Here is a 21634-nt window from a genome sequence, read left to right as displayed (position 1 = left end):
AGTTATTGGGTATAGGGTGTATACAACAAAGAAAGCAGGAAGGCTCTTCTATTAATCATCTGTTCTTCCACAACTCCTTTTTCCTTCAAGAGAGAACTCTGATTTTTGTCCACAGTTCTACACCTTCTTCATCATAACCACATGTTTCAAATGAGTCAAGCTTTAAATAGAGGCAGGTCTTGCTTGGTTTAAGCCAGTGGTTCCCCAGCTAATGCACATAAATATCACCAGCTGAAGGATGGTACACACGAAGTTTCTGATTTAGTGGGTCTGGAAGGAGTGAGAGAATTTTCATTTCTAACTTCCTAGGCAGTGCAGACACTGCTGGTCTGAGGACAGCTGTGAGCATCACGGTCTAAACCAATCTCCTTGCTAGTTATTGTTTAGATAAAGACACATAATACAGTTCTGACCAATAAATTCTAAATCTGCAAGAGCTAATTTGGAAAGGCTTTTTTCACTCTTTCAAAAAGAGACAGGAAAGAGAGAGTTCCCTTTCTAATTCTGGACACTGTCTCTGGATGGGGCAGCTGGAAATGCTGCAGCTATTTTGGGGCTAGGAAGGGAGCAATCTTAAGGACAAAGTGGTCGCACTGAAAATGATAAGGCCAAAAAGATGACAAGTGTCTGGATCCTTGATGATGTAATTGGAAATAATTGTAAGGATTTAGTGTGCATGACTAAAGCACTACTGTTTTTTTTTGTTTTTTTTTTCAATATTGGATAGAGTTAGTTGAACTTTTAATTGTGGAGTTTCCAACCACTTATTTATTGAGCCAGTTGGAGGTCTCTTTCCATTTTAGTCAAAGAAATATATAAAGTGATAATGTTAAAGTTTCTTTTCTTCCATGAAGATATGGATAGAGGTTATGTGACAAGAGCTGAGCCTTACTGGTGTAATGGAAGACTTAGGCATTAAACCACGTACATAGTTGAGACCTAACTAACAAGAGAAGTGCCAGGAAGACGCTAATTTTTGGAAGAGCTGGGGTTGGTGAGCAAGTCAGAAAACGAATGAAGTGTTCATGACTGGGAGATGCAACCACATTAGTATGAAGGTGGGTGGGAAATTATGCTGACCACCTTAAGAACATCAAATTTTAAGGATTCTATGGTCGTGTTGAGTGGGAAAGTGAACTCAAGATTGGAAATAATAGGTGAGGGAAGGCAGACCTGGAAAGTGGAAAATGAAAAAATGTCAGGGGGACTTGGGAGCTTATGGCCTGATTGAGATTATTGTGCTCTCAAATAATATGTTGGATATGTTATTCTCTACTATTTACAACCAGTAAAGCTTTTCTAAGTTGAAAGATGACACAAGGTCCTGAAATGGTCTTTATCCAGAGGTATATATAGCATCAAGCGCAGTATTTTGGTCAGCTTTTTTTTTTTTTTGCTAGTGCAGATAAACCTGACATCTACAAGTTAAAGGAAAGAGGCTTAATTTGGCTTGTGGTTTCAGAAGATTCAGTTCATTGCTGGCTCTGAGGCAGAAACATGACAGAAGGGAGTGGTGGGGCAAAGCTGCTCCACTTCATGACAGTCAGGAAGCAGAACACAAGGGAAGAGCTCCAGAAAGAAAGGAGCCGGAGACCAAATGTTGTCCCCAAGGTCACACCTGACTCAGCCAGACATCTGGAAGTGTCTTTAATAATCTGCTAGATGTCTCTCAACCAAGTCAAGTTGGCAGTCAAGATTAACTGGCATAGGCAGCTGGAGATTTCATGGCAATTACTAAGAATACTCCTTTCTGCCAGCTCCAAGAATGTTGCAAGTTTACTCTTTTATCACTTGTGGGTCTGATTTATGCCTTCTAGTGTTTGTTCTGTTTCTATCCTCTTAGGCTCCTGAGTGTCTTCAGGGGCCAAGGCTAGCAACACTACCTATAAGCATTACTCACTGTGGTTCTGAGTCGACCTGTTTTCCTAGTACTGGGTTCTGAAGAACTCTGTTCTCAGCATTAGTAATACAACAATGAAAAGTCATGCTCTTCATTCTCAAGATGTTCACAGTTTAGGATAGCACTGTCAAATAGAAATATAACACGAGCCACAAGTATAAGTCAATGTGTAATTTTCAAGTTCTTTAGCAACCACACTAGGAAAGTAAAATGAAATAAGTGAATTAATTTTAATAATGCATTTTATCTATCCAGTGGTCTTCAATCAAGACAGATTTTACCTCCCAGCGTATATTTGTTGATATCTAACAATGTAACTTGATTATGTCATTAGGCAGTTTTTGGTTATCACAACTGGAAGAGTGCTAGTGGCATTTAGTAGATAGAAGGTAGGTGTGCTGCTAAACATCTACAGTGCACACAGAGACAGTTCCCACAACACAGAATTATGCAGCCCAAAATGTCAATAGTGTGAGGCAGGGAAACTCTGATTTTACCCAATAGATCTAAACATTATTGTTTAATATTTATTCAAATATAAACAGTTATTAATCTGATTATATTTTTCATTATAAATTTTTAAATCTGATATTTACATTTTGGGTGCATCTCAATTCAGGCTAGCCATATTTCAACTGCTCGTGTGCCACCTGTGGGTAGCATCTACTGTACTAGACATCACAGGTATGCAGACTGTATGAAGCCCAAGGAGCACTGTGACTACCCCATATTTCCTGGGCATAGAAAATACGGTGAGATGCAAAGCATTCTGGGTGAGGTGACAAATCCTACTACTCCTGAGAGTTCCACATGCTAAGGACTTAGGAGAGTTGCTTGGGGTCTCTTTGATTATTAAAAAGTTGGAAATACAGATATACTTAAAACAATATCTATACAACCTTTGCATCTCTTCCCTACAAAATGCCATCAAGAGGCTATACTTTCTTATCCACTTGAGGCAAAGGTCGACATATCCCATTGGGAAGATTACTAAGCAAGAGACTTAGCTTCAGTGCAGTCCTGAGGATTTAGATATTGATCAATAGAGCTTTCCTGTAGTTAAAACAAATAACCAAGCAGCATCCTTTGCTTTCTCCAAAACACACTGTAATATTTTTCTTTTGAAAAATGAAAAAATATAAAGGGTTGCAGGTTAAAGAGAAGGCGATCACGTAGTAATCAGAGCTTTAGAACAATCTAAACCGACCTTGGTGCAACATGCCGCAGTTTGTAATCCCCAATTTGAAGGCTTCACAGTATCTCATTAGTTTGGAGTCTCAGTGCAGATAATTCTGTATTGAGTGAGTAATTAAATGTGACATAGAAGCAGGCAAATGGATTAGCAGCACACCCAGGGGTCCCTGTGAGGGAGCCTTTCCTGTCTCTGCCTATGAGGGAAGGAAGTGAGAGGCTTAGCAGAGTTCCTCCAAGGCAGGATGCTGGTGCAGAGGCGGGCAGGGTTTCACATCTATCCACTGGCCAGGCAATGTGCCAGTAGATGGGAGATGAGGATCTCATAGATGGACCCTAATGGAAGCTGGATCTGTCTATGGGGCAGCAGGGCCACCTCTGCTGTGCGGTGGCTCCTTCCTGCTAATGCGCAGAATCCATCCTCTGCTTTCCAGGAGCAGGCTGTGCCTTCTGTGTGGACTTTAAGTCAGAGTGGAGAATGCTGCCTAGTATTCCAGAGCCTCCCGCAACCTGAACATATCTGACAAGACCAGACTTCGTCTGAAATGAAAGAAGACAAAAAGAGCACTTTCTCATTTTTTCAGTGTCAATAAGACACTTGTTTTCATAGAGTCAAAGGCTCGGACAGGGATTCATGAAGTTTACCTTTCTGTTTTCAGAAAGACTTTCACTTAGCTTTCCACACACCTGAAAATCTACCCTGTTTTTCAAAGTCCACCAGGAAATGAGTATATAAAGTCTTTGTGGAAACAAATTCAATTTCTTGTCAGCTCTCAGTCAACATGCGCTGAGCTCTGACTCTGTGCTAGGAATTAAGAGCCAAGAGATTAAAGGAAGGAGTACACAACTTTTGTTATTAGGGAGCTCATGAGTGAGACATGAAAAATCGGGATGTCTCAGCCACTACAGTCTGTAGTTGAGAGGAGGAAGCTGATTTGCAGCTGGGAGGGGAGGAAAGATTTCCTGTATTTGGTGAACTGGAACTGGTCTTTGAGGCTGGGCAGAGGGGAAGGCTGGGAGTTAGGAAATCCTATCTGATGCTTTCCCTTCCTTCCCGCCCCCTTTTGAGGCTCACTGACTACAATATTCCAGTGCAACTAAAGGCCATATACCTACAAAGATGAAGTAGGCTTTGTTCTGGCCTCTAGGAACTAGCAGTAGGATAATGGAAGTTTCTAGAAATGTATTCTTCCATGGAGATGCAGCTCATGATTCATGCATTCATTGAACAAATATTTATTAAACATCTGCTATTTAACTGATCCTATGCTTGCTATTATGGGTATGGTGGGAAACAAGGCAGATAAAGCCTTGTCTTTATAAAGTTCATAGTCTAGAGCAGTGATGGTTAACAAGTTAGAGATTTCAGCCCACTGCAGCATGTGTGCCTTAGGGTTGCAACCACTGGGTCTAGAGGGATGGGGGCAACAAATAAATGCAAGTGTGATAAGATTTAGGAAAATAGAATAAAGGTGGGCTGGGGAGTGCATAACAAGGCACTTAGCTGGGTCTGGGAGAGAGAAGCCTTCCCTGCAGAAGTGTTTGAGCCAACACTTGCATGTAGGACTACTCAGTAAGCCAGGTGAAAGTGGGGAAGGGAATGAGGGAAAGAATGTACCTAGAGGAAGGAAGAGCCTGCACAAAGCTTCCAGGTGGTGAGAACATGGTCTGAGATAGCTACAGCAAGGATAAGATGAGGCTCAAGAGTTACATCAGGTCTTTCAGACCTGGAAAGTATTCACATGTCCCTCTAGTAACATGGTGAAAATAAATCAAAACTAAACCCAGCATCTTCTCTTCTTTCCTACTAGTGGGCGAGGGAGAGGAGGCTTCCTCTTTGCACAGTTGTAGAGGAGTAGTGAAGACCAGGTAAAACTTGTCTGGAGGCTCTCTGCCCTGTACCCAGCATCTTCCTTTCTACCCAGCCTCTCAATACAGGACTCAGGGTACCTTTCATACGCATGCCCTGCCCACCGCTCCCACGCTCAGTCACCACATAATGACGTTAGGAAAGTGCTCCACGACTGTGAGTTGCTCATGGAAGGAGCCTGTCTTCTCTATTTTTGTTTTCTCAGCACCGCCACAGTGCCTGGCACCCAGTGTGGATGTCTCTTCTGTGCCAGGAGAGGTGCCTGGCATTCATTTTTTTTTGCAGCTGGCTGAGCCTTGAATCTTTGAGAAGTCCCCAAGAGGCAGTCTTTTTAAATACCACTGACATGGTCCATCATTGGGCTTCTGCCTCAGTGTCCCTGCTTAATATTCCAGTGACCTGCTGAGGCTGGAGTTCTGTTTGGAAACTTCAGCAATCAAATTTATGAATATTTGCTGAGTTAGAGAAGGGTCAGATACCACTGAGAATGGTGTACAAAATAAAGAATATACACACCAAAGACATAGCCCCTGATCACATGCCTGAGTGCTTGCAAAATTTCAATGCAATACTTTATCATTAATATCTTGAAAATGTGAAAATCATCTTATTTCATTACTTCAAAGGAAAAGATGATTCTTATTATAAATATGACACTTAAGTGATTTTATTCTTTTTTAAAAACTTGGTCTTTGTAGTTGCCAACAACTGCTTCTTCTTTTTTCTAGTTGACAGCTGTTTTAGCATTCATTATATTTTTATGTTATGAAATTTACATGAGGTTAGAAAAGCAACACTGGTTCAGGGGATAGAACAGAGTCCAAAGTCCCACTTGATGCTGAGAGACTTTTGCTATCATGCTCCAATCCTTCCCTCTTCCCTCTCATGTTCTCTTCCACTAAGACATCTTCTTTTTTCATTTCCAATTGCTTTTCCTCTTCCTCCTCCATCTCCAGCTTCTTCCTTCATTTCAGGCTCCTCATTTTCGCTATGTGTCTTTCTCTTGGACTCATGTTCTCTTATACCAGCTAGGTATGGCTAACACTGTTTTGTGGTTAGAAAGCTAAACATAAAAAACCCGCTGGGTTATACAATTTTGTGGTTCCTACAGTGAGCCTCAGGGTCCTCTGGGATGCCATCACAGGCTTACCCAGGACCCACATTGCCACACCTGTAGGGTGGGGACACTGGGTGGGGCTGGATCACCCGTGATCACCTGTGAAGGTGGAAATGTCAACCAGGTTCATTTTCAAATATGGGAACATGGAAAGTGTGGAGAACTCAAAGACCACTGCTATGGAGCACTGCTCAAGAGCACCGGCCTTAAGCCTCAGTTTTTTTGCTTTGTAACCTTAGGGCAAGTTACTTGGCCTCTCTGAACCTCAGTACTCTCTGTGGAGTGTAAATAACAAATCCCATTTCATGGAGTCACTGTATCACATGAATATTACTTGCAAAATGCTTACATGCAATACTTAGCACAGTTCCTGGCAAGTAAAAAGCATCAATACTTTGTAGCTATTTTTGTTATAATAACCACTTTAATATTGTAACTATAATAACAGCCATTGTAACATTTTTAAATTACTATTTATAATTTCCATTAAAACTACCTTGCAAACGCACAACGACAGTGTTGCAAACAAATTTGGATCCGATCTGCTATCAATCTGGTGGGTTGCTTTTTCTTCCCAAGCTGGTGAAATGACTTGTCTTACACCCCAGAGTGTTCACAGGTGCTACCAGGAAATAGAACACACACACTTGATTTTGTCTGAACCTTGAAATTGTGTCAAGCGACTGAACACTGTCATTGTGATGTGAAGCCTGCGGGAGGTGGGTATTGAGGGTTCAGTTGCTGGAATCAGTAACAAATGCTGTTTAAAGCACCCACATTCCTTCCTGGAGCCTCTTCATATTTGTGACATGGACCATGTGCTGAGGTTACACACCACATTTTGTCACAGTGCCATATACCACTGGTAAACACAGCCTTTGGTTTAGACAATGTAATAGAATCTCCTGAGCTGAGCATTGGTTTCTCCTCAACCCATTCAACCTGCCACCCCATGCCAGTAAGGCTGTCAAGATAACTGGCTTACATCCCCTTAGGAAGAATTACCATGATCACTAATGGGTAGTTAGGGACAGTGTTCCAGTTTAAAGGCTTTCATGGACCGTGAAAGCTAGTGAGTAAATAACTGTTTAGCAGCCAGTCACTTAGAGGACAGTGTGCTGAATGACTTTTAGGACTTCCCAACATACAGAAGCCGTATATCATAATGGAGCATAAAAGTTATGTGTGAATAGGCTGTAAAACTGAACAACTGTTTACCTTAGTGAAGGTTTTATTTACATATCCTCCAGCAGATACTTAAATATGCTTCATATAGAGGCTGCTGATTACTGCTTCAAGCAGACCCTGCTAAGATACATCAGTTAGATGCCAACTGCAGTGTCATTTCAGGGGCCCAGGGAAGACCTTTCTGCTCTCTCTACTTTGCCTGCTGGATGCTTAAAATTTCTCGAATGAGAAACAAAAGCTATATTTCTATAATTACAGAAAATTTGATTTGATAATTCAGCACTGGATTCAACATGAAATACTGCTCAGTGCACAAATAGCTAACATTTATAGCTCCACAGAGCACTTCTGTATGTGTAATCTCTTTTATCCCCTAACGCTTCAATAAGTTTAACCATTGCCCTCAGTTACGAGGAGGGACCTGTGCCTTGGAGAAATTAAATGCCTGTTTGAGGGCACATTCTGGTCATGGCAGGGCTGAAATCTCATGCTTCAGATGAGCTTCCCTGTCTGTGGTCTTTCCAGTTGGGCAGGCTGTTGCATTAATTGCCCTACAGGAAGCATTCTGTAAAAGCAAGAGATGTGAACTGGAGAGTGAGCTCAACAGTCTCCCTGGGTCCTGCCCAGCTGGGACCAGCCCTGAGGGCCCCTCCTCTGCACTGCTGCCTACAGCTGATCCTGCCCAAGGCTTCAGTGTGCCAGTGAGGAAGAGTGTTCTTCCTCTAAGCTTGAGGAGCTGGCCCCACTCAACACTGGCATTTTGGGCTGGAACTGGAATCCCAGTTTGATCCCCAGCCTCCTTGGCTGTAATCCTGGAAACCTGTTAGTCCCTTGCCAGTCCTGTCCCCCAGGAAGCTGTGCTCTATCCTTTCTGCTCCATCCCCAGCTGGGGTTTTATTCCTCTGGATAGACCTGCCAACTTTGGATGCTAATTGTTGTTTTTTCCCTCAGGCTCCTGCTACTGCAGGAAACTGCCAGAGGTTCATTATTCCTTCATTCATTGAGAGCCCAACTATATATAAGACACAATCCAGTGCTCATCCCCCTTGGCTATCAAGGCAACCCTAATGAAATGTGAGTTTGCCACACCCTTATGAAAAGCATACTTTGTTCTATCATCTAACTCACAAGATGCACTGGAGCTGGACACTGGTTCTCTGTAGCCCTCCCTCATGGTCAGCCATAGGAACTAATAACTTAATGGAGGACGTTGCAGAGGTCAGTTAAGGGTGTGTCATCACTGGGGACAGAATATGGAGATTCCTTAATAATACCAAGGTCTAGCTGACCCCAACTCCAGGTCAGTCATTGAGCAAGTAGCTCTGCCGAGTGACAGTCTAAGAAGTGGGATAATTTATAGAGAAGGCTAAAAAGGAATGACCTCAGTGTCATTGTTTAATGACATTATCTTCACAAGCTGCAGTCCTTTATTTTACATCCACCAGTAGCAATATTTGGATGAATTCTATCTGCAGTTCCTACTCTATTTATTTCCTTGCTAGCTTCATTTCTAAAATCACATTTTCTGAATGACAACTCAATCAATTCAATAACATGCAATTTTACACAGTAGGAAAGTATTCCCCTATCCCCCTCGCCTACTTGTAATCGTCAGCTGCTTTTCTCAGTAGCCTATGTGTGCTTCAAAGCCAAGTTATTTTCGTCTCTGGGCTCCCAAGGAAGAAAGACACTGTGAGATGGACACAGTCCTGACTGGAGCCTAAAACTCTCTTCTTTCCATTTTCCACATGCGTCTTTCATTTGCCGCACCAGAGCTGCCAGCCCACGTGCAATCGCCTATCAGTTTGCTTGTGTTAAGGAACCATCAGCTTGATCGGCTTCATTTTTGAAGCTATTTGAAATACTGGGAGTTTTGTACTTTGTTTCCCAGGCTTTTGGAATCCTGCCCAGGTAACTGAAGGTGAAATGAACATGTATATTTTGGCTTTGTTTTTCAGGGCTCATAACGTGATGGACAGGATTGTATTACTACAGGAATTAAGGGGAAGATGGGCTGCACGCACTGGTTGATCCATAGAGTCTGTGGGTAATGAACTGGAAAAAAAAATCTTCTGATTGAAAATTTGAGTCATTAAAACCTTTGAAATCAACAGCTTCTTTTAGAATTTTAATCTTCTATGATTTGCTTAGAGTCAGTGCTGCACTGGTCTGAGCCACAGGCCAAATTGTCAATCAAAATGAGCAGGTTTTTTTCATGGCCTCTGTTGTTTCAGAGATAATATTAAATACTTCAAAAAGCTGCAGTAACTCTTCCAGGGCACTGGGATGGTCATCATGGTGCAGTCTTCTCTGGACTTTCATTGATTTAGAATTTGAATTTCTCATTATTTGCAAATGACCCTCCAGCTTCAAAATGTATTGTAATTTGTACTTTTAGTGGAGCATGAACTAGAATTGCACTTACTGGCTGGGATGCTGGAGTGTAGTGGTGGATTCCACAGTGAGAGGAGGAATCTGATGCCCCATCCCCAGATCCCCAAAGAAAGCAATGTTTTCACTCATTATTAAATATATTATGGGGGAAATTACATGACATGGTGGTTATTTGTGATTTGGAGGGACTCATAAAGGTCTCATAAAGAACTACTTATGAGGGTCAGGCTGTACTGTAGGTATATCTTATTGTAATGAAATCCAGCGCAGCAATATCTTTTATACTTGAGGATGACTTATCTGGCCATTAAGAAATGACTCATTTTGTAATCACTATATAAAGAAAAAGTGCTGCTAGGCAGACAATATAGATATTCTCATATTTATCCACACAAGACTCAGGCACTTACCTCGCAGGTTATTTCCTCATGTCTTCATCCACAACCTTCTCCTCTTTTTTCTTTAGTTTGGACTTTCAGTGCAAATTGAAACTATCTTCTCAAGGAGTGCATGCATTTAGCTGTTCACAGTCTCTATCATGTGTCAGTTTATTTTGGTATTTTCTCTCCCTATGCTTCATCCATATATGTTTATACTGTATATTGCAAGCATGCACACTAATGTGTTCAGAACACACCACTGAAATGTTTGACATTTTAAATTTACATGAATGGTAATTTTTTTTGCTATTCTTACTTGGTATAATTTTCTAGAATTTAGCCATGGTGGTGAAACTGTGTCTGGTTAATTTTCCTGCATTATGTTCCAGAGTGTACAACCTACCACGTTTGCTTACCACCCCACTGAGAGACACACGTTGTTGGATCAGGGCTTTGCTGATGCTTAACACTCCTGAGGACTAGTCAGTCTCTTCCGTATTCCTCTGTGGGCCTGGGTGAATGTTTCAGGGGTGTTAGCCCTTGACTGGAATTGCAGGCTATAGGGGGGACAACATGCTCAATCTCAGATGGTGCTGCCAGGTTGCTCTTCAGAATGCCATTTCATCTTGTACAAGGAGGATGCTGGAAGTCCTGTTTCTCCGCATTTATATATATATTTCAAACTGATATAAATTTCTTTGATTTTATTTAACACATTTTTTTTTTTTGAAGTAGAGCATCTCTTCATCTACTTGTTAGCCATTTAGATTTCTCTTCCAGGACTTGTCTATTTATAGCCTTGTCCATTTCAAGAGTTTCTTGTCTTTCTCATTAATTTATTGAGATTATCATTAATTTATTGGGATTACATGTATATATTAGGGCTTCATTTTTGTCAATTTTTGTTGATGCAAATGGTATTTTTTTGGAATAATTTTAGATGAACAGAAAAGTTGTAAAGATACTGCAGAATTCTCATATCACCTTCACCTAATTGCTAACATCTTATACAACTCGGCATGTTTGTCAAAACTAAGACATTGACATTGGTATAATATTACTAATTAAACCACAAATTCATTTAGATTCTATTTGTTTTTCCCTGAATTTCTTGTACTGATCTAGTATCTAATCCAAGGTACCACATGGCATTTAATTACCAAATCTCCTTAGTCTCTTTTATTCTGTGATAGTTTCTCATTCTCTCCTTGTATTTTATGACCTTAAGTTTGAAGCGTACCAGTCAATTATTTTGCAGAATGATCCTCAATTTGGGTTTGTCAGACTTTTTCTTATGATTAAGCTTCTAATTTTTTTTAAAAGATCACAGAACTAAAGTGCTGTTCTCTCACAATTTATCAAATGTAGCTAATATTATCAGAGTTTGTCACTGATGGTGTTGGCCTTCAGCGCTTGATTAAGGTAGTTTGTGCTAGGGTTCTCCAATGGAAAGTTACCTTTTTTCCTCTTTCGTACTCTTACTGTTTGAACATGAATTGCTAGATTCAACCTACCCTAAGGGGGAGGGGAGTTAAGACTTACATTTTGAACAGAGGAGTATCTCTGTGTATTATTTAGAATTCTAAGAATTAATTTACATTCCAATCCTTCCATTCTAAAAGGAAGAATGATTAAACTTGGTATAATCAGTTTTCCAGTTTTTTGCCTTGTGGCCTGTGCTTTTGAGGTTTCATTTAAGAAATCCTTCTTTCTCTAAAGGCCGTAGAATATTCTATATGTGTTTATACACACACACACACACACACACACACACACACACACCCCATTCATCTTTAATCTTTAAGTGTTAGTATACTTGGCGTTTACTTTTGTATAAGATGTAAAAGAGGGCCCAAATTAAAAATTATCTCCATACAGCTTTTTAAAAAAAATGTTTCCTAAACTAATCCTCACCCACCAATTTGTCATGTCACTTATCTCATACATCCAATTTTCAATTTGGAACTCTATATGTAAATCTTCCCATATAAATAAATTGAAAATATAAAGCCAAAACTAAACATACAACACTCTGGTCCATTTATCCTGTATTCTGTATTATAGGACAATCAATTTATTTCTTTATAGCTGTACTTTCTGTTGTGTTGTAATTGTTACTTAAATCTCATATATTGTTGAGGTTCTTATCTATCTTAGCTGATAACTTGAGTCCAGGAGTAAGAGATAAATCTGTGTTACATCTTTGTGTGTGTGTGTGTGTGTGTGTGTGTGTGTGTGTGTTTGTGTGTGTGTGTTACCTAATGTTTCTGTGTTATAACCTCTTAAAGTTTTTTTTTAAATTTGGGGAATTTAAAATTACAAATGTGTTTATATGGTTATATGGCGTGGTGGCTATAGCAGGTTGAAAAGAGACAGACAAGCTAGGGACAAACACATACCACAGTAGCAAGAAATGGCAGATGACATTTTAAAGGGTGACAAGGTGTCCTGACAGAGTGTATATCCACAGGTGTGGGCACAAAAGGCAACCTGGTCTGGGACTATACAATGTAGAGGCAACTGTATAATATACTGCAGTACTCCCTGAAGTGAACACGGTATAGCATATTAGGATAGCATTTAAAAATTTTTTTTTAAAAAAACTAACAAAACAACAATGAAGACAAACTCAAAAAAACACAAAAACAACAAAAAATGTTGCATGACCTCAAAACAAAACGATACGAATTAACAATGGTTGCTACATTACATACTGTTATCTTCAACAAAGTTGCTCAGTCCACCAGACATAAGAATGTAAGAATGAACAAACAATCAAACACTGTAACAATTAAAAAAAAAACACTGGAAATGATGCAGAGCTTCACCATACAAGATGGCAGGAGTTCAATGATGGTTCTTATACTGTATATTGTTGTTTTCAGATAAGTCATTCTGATTACCAGATTCAAGTGTGCAAAATTGGTCAAGAAAAAAGAAAATTTTAAGCATTGACTGTTCCTTTCAATAAACCACAGACAATAGCAGTACACCTATTCTAGCTATCCATATACACATATAAATTTTGTTTTTCATTTAAAAAATCCCAAACTAATAAAAATAAATACATAAAGAAAACAGCATAAAGAGCAATAAAAGTGATACAGAATTTCAAAACATAGTGATAGGATATTGACAATGGTCATTATATTACCTAATGTCATCTTCAAAATGGTTGCACGTATAACCAAATATAGGCATGCAAGATTGATCAAACAATTACACATCAACAGTTCCTTTCAATAAACCAACAGACTTTAGTAGTACAATTATCCTATAGGATAGCATTTTTACTGATACTATCAAGGTAAATTTAAGTACAGCATGAAAATATGTTGATGTATATAGCATAGATATACATATAATGGAGTTGAGAAAAATTACAATAGAGATTACTATGTAAATAAAAGACTTTATATGTTAAGAGGAAAACATCACCTGTATGAAAAATTAGTTACATTTCTTAGCTTATTCTTTGATGATCCTGGAGAAATGAACGGGAAAATCCCCCAAGAACAGATTTCTAGACATTATCTAAAGGATTTAAATGAAGATAGTTTTCTGCTAAGTTTGATCATGGTTAAAAAGATCCTCTTAAGGATATTTGTTAGCCTATATGCTCTGTATGACAAGCCATCCCCAGACAGTCCCTGAAAGCAACAGGCATGAGACTGTGGGTAGCTGGCTGGCTGTGCACATTTGGGGCAGGCTTGCTTGATCTTGGTTGGTCCTGCTTCTGTGCCTGCAGTGGGCTGCAGGTCAACTAGGGACTGACTGGTCTAGGATGCCTCAGTCACATTCTGGGAATTGATTGCTACTGGCTGAGGTGTCAGGGAAGGCTCGGCCAGGTGAATCTCATTATTTAATAGGCTGCCTGTGCTTGATTTGCCCTGTCCTGCCTGCGCAAGTGAAAGCACTGAAGTTCCTTTGAGAACTGGAACACGGTCACACTCTGATATATTCTATTGGCTAAAAAAAGTTACAACACTGAATTAAAGGAATGAGCAAATAGATCCCACATCTTGATGAGAAGAGAAAAAAAGGTACACTGCAAAGGTTAGGAACATGGGAGGAGTGGAGAATTGTGATAATTTTGTTATTTCTGTACCCTATCCCTAGTGGGCAAGTAATCAGCTCTATTTGACACATTAAATTTCCAGTGGAAAATAGACGGAAGTTGCTCTGTAGAATCAGGAACTCCATAGTTGTAAGATTACTGTCCATGGCTCAGAGATGGATGTTGGTGAAAGGAAGTTAATTATACAAGAGGCACCCTAACTATTGCAAGGTATAGTAATGTTTTATGAGGATTCTTTTCAAAGAGTAGATTTCTGGGTAAAGAACACAATTCCCATTAGCACTACCTTGGGCACCATGGAACTGACACCAACTTTATCATCATTTGATCAGCGCATATTTGCTAAGTAATTAGTACAGACCTAGCACCATAATTGTACCTGGAGGAATACATAGAATAACAGTTGGCCATCAAGATACTTTCAGTCTATGAAAAAGACATGATATTTCCAAAAAGAGGGCAACTAACATAAGTATTAAAATGTAAAAACACTGGAAAGTGGCCAGAGATTGTAATAAAACATGTAATTCTCTAAGAGATTTTTAGAAATATGAATATATCTTCAATAATACAATGAAAACCAATGGGAAGGAAATTCACTTTTCCTAAATAGGCCAGCAAACTATTTAAATTCCAAAAATGAGGGGTTATTTATATTACAATTCAGTTAAAAGTGGCACCCTACCAAGTGAATTTCCTAGAGATTGGAATTATTGTGACTTTGACAATAGCTTCCCCAAATCTGAATTAATTGAATCTAAGAGACACGGACAAGATGCCATTTCTTTACTTGAGTCTCTCCACTTGCAAACTACTAATAACAAAACTAACTCAATTCATGTGTTGACATGAGAATTGGCTAATAGAAATTATTGCAAAGCATTGTAGAAATCTTAAGTGCTATGGGACTAGGTCAGTAATGGACATTGGCTTTCTTCCAGTTGCTCCAGAAAAGGAGAAGGAGTTTGATGACAGTTGAGTTACCATTTAACCTGCTAATCAGGTAGCTGGCAGGATGCCTGGTGATAAATAGCAGATGGAAATTTAGAAGACATCAATAGGAGAAGCAAAATATGAGATGCTGTGTTTCTCCACTGGGGCACTGGGGACATTTTGGGCAGGATGAGTCTTTGCTGTGTGGGACTGACCAGTGTGTTCAGAATATTTGGCATCATTGGCCCTTGTGGAGCTAAATGCTGGTGCCCCACTGCCCCCTACTTGTGAGACAGCAGGCCCAAAGTAACAACTGTCTACTCTTTTTCAAATCCTATCTCTCCTCTAGTTGAAGAATCACAGAGACAGAGAACTAAGAGCCTTTTGCAAACAATATTGTCTGGGGGTTAGACAGAGCACAGTTTGAAGATGCAAAAATGTGGGAAATAAAAGTTCTAATTAGAATGACAACATTATTTTACTTTATCTTTAGAATGACAACAGTATTTTAGTGCTTGAGCTGATTTGGTCAAGTTAATGCATTTTGTACTGGGCTTTCAGGTTATCCTTGCAAACATTTGCTTCCATCTCTTGATGGCCCTGCTCAGAAGCCTTCAGTGACTCCCTATTGCTTCCAGTGGAGAGCCCGTTCCTTGACATTTCCTTCCTCCAAAACTCATTCCTGATTCCTCATCTTCTATTTTCTTCTATGGGCTTTTTTGGAGCCCAATCAAAAACCCCTCAAATGATCCAGAATGACCAAGATGAGAAAGTAACTAATGTTGGACTATTTTTAATTGAAAATGGTAATGAAGAATTTCAAATGGGATCAGCTCCCAGGCAGAGTTCTTGTTACTCTGATAGTGGTACTTATTAGCAGCAGCACCCCCAGGTTGCAGTCATCTGTTTCATTTTGTAGTTGCCTGACTTAAAGCCATCTCTTCAATATGCTTCTGATCACAGTTTTCCATCTGGACCACAAAAATTTATCCTCTACTGAGTATATTTCTCCGTCTATTCCACCTGATCTCCTTAGTCCAGGTTGTTATTTCCAGGAGACAGAACTGTAGATGCTTTGGTTGAGTGCAAAGTTATTGTTACATGAAAAATTTGTCCATTGGAGACTTAAGGGTGTGGAAATTATTTTCATTATTATCCAGCTGGTACTATTTAAGCCTTGTCTTCAAATGAGGAACACCTATCATATTCCCAGGAAAAAGTATCACGGAAAGCCAAATATTGTTAGGATTTCTCTCACAAGTTGAAGCTTGGCTTTCCATTTCCATGATAGACATCCGGGAGACATCCACCTAAGTCTTTTCTTCCTCTTTTTCCTAGCTAGTCCCCTTAACTAGTTTAAAAATGACTTCATTTCTTCTGATCCTACTGACAAGTCCTTAGTTCAGGTTCTTACCATCTCTCACGTGGATTATTACGAATTCAGGATGATAACTAAATGGTCTCTATTTTGTCACTCCATTAGAAAACCCTCTTACTTCTCCCTAAACCCAAATTACTACATTATACCTCTGTTTAGAACCATTCATGGTTTCTTCTTTCTCCCTAGGGTAAAATCTAAAAGATTTAGCAAAATTAAAATGTTTTTGTGGTCTGGCACTAGCTCATCTTCCTAGTCTCATTTCCTATATTGCTTATTTCTCTGTACTCTGTATTGCTATTGAAATCTTCTCTTGCCTAAGATTACTGCTTGCGTGCATGCGTGCGTGCATGCGTGTGTGTGTGTGTGTGTGTGCTTGTGTATGCATGGTGGTGAAGATGGTAAACGGTGTGCTTTGAGGAGGCCCCTTGGCAAACAAGGAGCTGCTTGTCAATCAGCCTGATTGTAAGGTGCCTGAGACTTTGTTACGGAGGACTTTATTCATTAACACACCAGCTAACATTTATTGAACACTTCATATGTGCCAAGCAGATTTCTAAGTGATTTGTGTGCATTAACTCATTTCATCTTCATAACAACTTGACGAAATAATTGTATTATCTTTGTTTTAGAGGTGAGAACACCAAAGTCAGAGAAGCAACATGGACAAAATCACCAAGCTAAAAGGCTGAGGCAATTGCAGGCAGTCTGACTCCAGAGCCCAGGTTAAGGGCTGCCTTGACCATCATTCTTTCCTGCCTTTTATGTGCTGTTACTGTCCAGAGTCAGTTCTGCTCACTCTCTGAGAAGCAACAACCTCCCCCTCCCATGTGACTCCGTGTGCTGGGGCAGTTGAGCTACAAGCAAGGGGAATCTCAATGGGGAACAAGTGCAGATCTTTGATCTGCAGAGGAAGAGCTGTGATCACTGGGCTGACCTCAGGCTACTTCCCTCTGCACTCTCCAGTCCCAGAAAGAATTCAGAAAAGGACCGCAAAAGGCTGGCAGAGTGACACTGGTTGTCAGCAGAGAGTGGACCAGTCTGGGGTGGATCCTGGGGTTGGAGTGGAAACTATTAGGGCTGGAGGTTGGTGAAGAACTGCAGCCATGACCAAGAAGCTAAATGCCAGGCTAAATTCTATCTGTGTTGGGACTCCATATACATTACCTTTAATTCTCACACCAACTCTGCAAAGTGGGTATTCACTCTGTATAACTGATAAGAAAGCAATCTTAGAAATGTTACAGCATTAGTGAGCCTCTGAGCTGGGATTTGCATCTAGTTGTACTTGATTCCAAAACCTTTCTAACTCATACTCACCACCTCTCCTATGTAATGCTTGTTGTTTCTGTTTTTTATTTCTCTAATAGGGCTTCTTTTTGAGTCACTGGGGCAGTGATCCCAAGTGGGAACCTTACCTGGGATATTATCAATGGGATCTGGGGGGAGGGTATCAGAATGAAGTATACTATAACGCTCCCTGTGAAAAGTACCTCCTAGGTGTCTGCCGTGAGAATTCATCTCAAATTCTGTCTTATTTCCTTTTTCAACTTTTTTGCATGTGTGCAAAAAGTGCAGCATCCAGCGGACCCCCTGTCTGCCCAGAAGGAGAGTTGAGGAGGTAGGGGTGGGATGCACAGCCGGCTGTGGCGCTGAAGGGTGCTCCTGCAGGCAGGGGCACCCGTAGAGCATGTTGAGTTGGGGAATGATGACATCCATATGTATTCTAGGTCTTTTCTCTGGAGTCAAGCACAGTGGGGAAAGAGACCGAAGTGCTACAAGAATAGGATTGCTGGGGCATGGGGTTAAGACTGGACAACGGAGTGGGAATGGAAAGTAGGGGCAGATGGGAAGGCATGAAGAGGGAGGAACAGGACTTGTTTGATCATGGGGAGTTAGAGAGGGTACCTGGAGAAATCAGAAATAGGGACTCACTTGGGGAATGAGAGTTTAATTTGTAAACAGTTTTAGCATCTTGGCTTTTGGAAGATATTTCTTTTTTTTTTTCCTTTTTGAGACAGGGTTTCGCTCTGCAGTTCAGGCTGGCATTGAACTCACTTTGTAGCCCAGGTGGGCTTTCGAACTCACAGCACTTCTCCTGCCTCCACATCCCAAGTGCTGGGATTACAGGCGTACACCACCACGCCCGACTCTTGGAGGGCATTTTGAAAAGGGCTAAGATGGAAATGTTTCCCCTGTGGAGCCCATCCCATCCCTTGCCTTCTGGGGACCACATCATGTGGGAGATGTGAGTCTTTTACACATCTTTTCAGGACTCCTGAAGACAGGGGCGAACCTTCTGTTTTCAGTGATCTCTGGGTCCCAGGATGAAACCAGCCTCAGGATAATAAATCAGGTAATTGCCTCCACCCTACCTATGACAATAATGGTATCTAGGCAGGCAAAAATTCATCAGAGGCAGCTTCACAAGCCTCCTGGGAGACTCATGACAAAGGAAGTGATTGTCAGAACCTGCCTCTGCAGCAGGGTCTCTGTAATGATGGCCGAGGGCCATATCGTGCCTCCAGAGGAAAGGCTTGTGCACATGAAAAGGAGACAGACACCTACATCCTACCCTGGTACCTCACGAGGTCTGTGTAGATGGTCTGGAGCAGTAATTAGAAACACAGTGCAATAAATATTGAAAGAGGCTTCTGTAAACATTCTAGAGGACAATGAAATTAGAAATAATAAGCAGATGGGCTTTTACTCAAAGCAAATCATGCCAGATGTACTCAGTACTTCTCTCTTTCTTTTTTGATAAAAGTACAAAGTTTGCAGTGCAAAGCTGGTAGATGAAGGGAAGATGGCATGCTTGATGTCATATGTTTGAAGACTGTTAAAACATTTGAGTTTTCCAAGGAAGTCTGATTTGCAGAATTGGCTCAGAATGCCTGGAATAGAAGCACATACCTGGCAAAAAATGTGGGATAAATGCTGCTAATTGGGCAATAAAAAGTGCCAGAACACTGAGCTGTCCCATAATCTCAGGAAGGAATCTTCCAAGATATCATAGAGCTTTGGAGCTGGCAGGGACCTTACAGATCATCGGTTGCAACCCCCTCATTTAAGGATAAGAACACAATCAAAAGATGACAGTGATGTCACAGGGCCAGGGCTAGAACAGGGTCACATGACAATTAGTTCTACAGTATTCCACTGTGAGTGCCTGGTCTCTTCTCCCTTCAGCATCTCTACTGTCAAGGAAAGGAAAGAACTTGGTCAAGTCCAGCTGTGAAAGGATTGGAAATACAGAGATGCAAACTAAGCCGGACAGTGGATCATGTCTCCTGGGCAGGACAGGGCCTCAGACCGAGTGAAGATAGGTCTGAGATCAGTGGGGATGCCTTCCCACAGACCAGACTTCTGAGGACCCTGTCCTGTTTCTGCGTCACTTTCAATGGTACTGATTCACTCTTTCTGGGAGATATATATTGCCCCTTTGCAGGGGAGAAAATGGAAAATCCAGGGAGATTTGGTGATTTGTTTGGGAATTAAAGAGCAAGCACACGACAGAGGTGGGGATACAGCTGAGGCCCTCTGCTCCTGGTCAGTCTCTACCTTACCTGAATTTTGTCTTTGGTAAAATTCTGTTGTAGGCCTAACATAACCCCTGCCCTTCCATCTCCCCAGAGGGCTCCTTCCCCTGGACCTGTATACAATTCCCCAGCTGCCTAGCAACCTAGTCTTGCCATGTAGGAATACTCCACTGCTTTCTCCTTTCCTTCACATTTTCCCTGACAGAATATGGTCTCCTTCCCTGTTTCTGCCAAGTTCTGTGCTCAGACATTTCCCCCCTAAAAAATACACACTTTTATAGACCCATGTTCATGATTGCATTTGTAAGTGTTCATTTCACCTCCAGAAAATCATTTCACCTCCTGAGGCCACTCATTTTAAAAAACAAAAAGCAGGGCTTTCTGATGCACAGTGAAGGAGATGTGGTGAGCACCTGTCTATCAGCCCTTCAGTCCACGTAGACATTCAATACGTATTTATCAAGGGGAATTTAGGCTGGGACCTTTCCTCAGGGTTCCTCTCAATAGTTCTTTCTTCTTCATGCGGAGTTACTGTTGCCCCCAAGCCCTTGTGTAAATAGCCCTCACTGTACCCAGAGGACTGTCAGCATCTAGCTTTTGAGTGGGAGACAAATTGAAGTTGAAGATGGATCGTTAAAATATGGTTTTGTTCCTCATCCACATAATGTTTTCCCTAGCACTGTGTAAACAAGTTTTTGCAATAGTCTGCTCTTTTGGGAAGAGGAATCATTGTGATATAGTGGGAAAAAGGAAGTCCAGCTAAATTTCCTTCTCTTGTTTAAGATCAGCAACTTGTTCTCCTTGGTTGAGGTTTTCTGCTGTGGGTGATCCATGAGACACCTGTTAAATAAGACTGATTTTAACTTAGTTTTCACCTCTTTTTTTTCTTTCGGTAGTAGCCCTTACTGCAACCACAGTAGGAAACACCCTATTTGCCTTCTGAGGACAATAGTCTTAGTTTTTCTTTTACTTTCCGCAGAAGGGTGCAGCAGGTAAAGAGACGCCTATTTTCCCTCTTCAGAAAATGTGAGCCATGAGAAAAAGCAGCATCTAGAATTAATCAGATCTGTATTTTTGTCCCAATTCTGCCACTGCAGGCCCCTGGCAAGTGTCTTAACCTCTCTGTGCTACAGCCAGTCCTGGGTCTATTTAATTCAATATGCTGTGATTTCCCTGAGGGCAAGAAATATAGCTTGTCTTTCTATTACTTGACACAACAGGAGCAAATTTAGTAAATATTTGAGAATCATAACTCTAAGTGTTGCTGAAACTTTGTCACATACACACATCTATCACTTAAAAAAATCACTTAATAGATTGCCAGATATATGTCTTGCATTCCTTAATCTAATCAGCATAATGCCACAATAGTAGCTATTATTATCACTGTTATTTTTCAGATAAGAAAATTGACTTGCCGAGAGATGAAGTGATTTACCTCTTTGCTAGTTGGTAGCAAAGCGAGGATTTGAATTCAGGGCTGTTTCGATTCTTTTATTGATCCATACTTAGGATGTAGGCTCCTGACTTAGTAACAATACTTTATCACTGTAAAGGGCTTTTTAATGGTAACAACTAAAAATTTCTTTGCTCTAAGGATAAGAAGCCACCGATTCTGAAAAAAAGAAGCTCGATGAGGATTGATTGTTGAGGGGCCAAATTTTAT

This window comes from Chinchilla lanigera, unplaced genomic scaffold, assembly GCF_000276665.1.
Source record: "Chinchilla lanigera isolate Chin_1 unplaced genomic scaffold, ChiLan1.0 scaffold00005, whole genome shotgun sequence".
NCBI classification, from domain to species: domain Eukaryota; kingdom Metazoa; phylum Chordata; class Mammalia; order Rodentia; family Chinchillidae; genus Chinchilla; species Chinchilla lanigera.
This window is presented reverse-complemented; position numbering follows the sequence as displayed.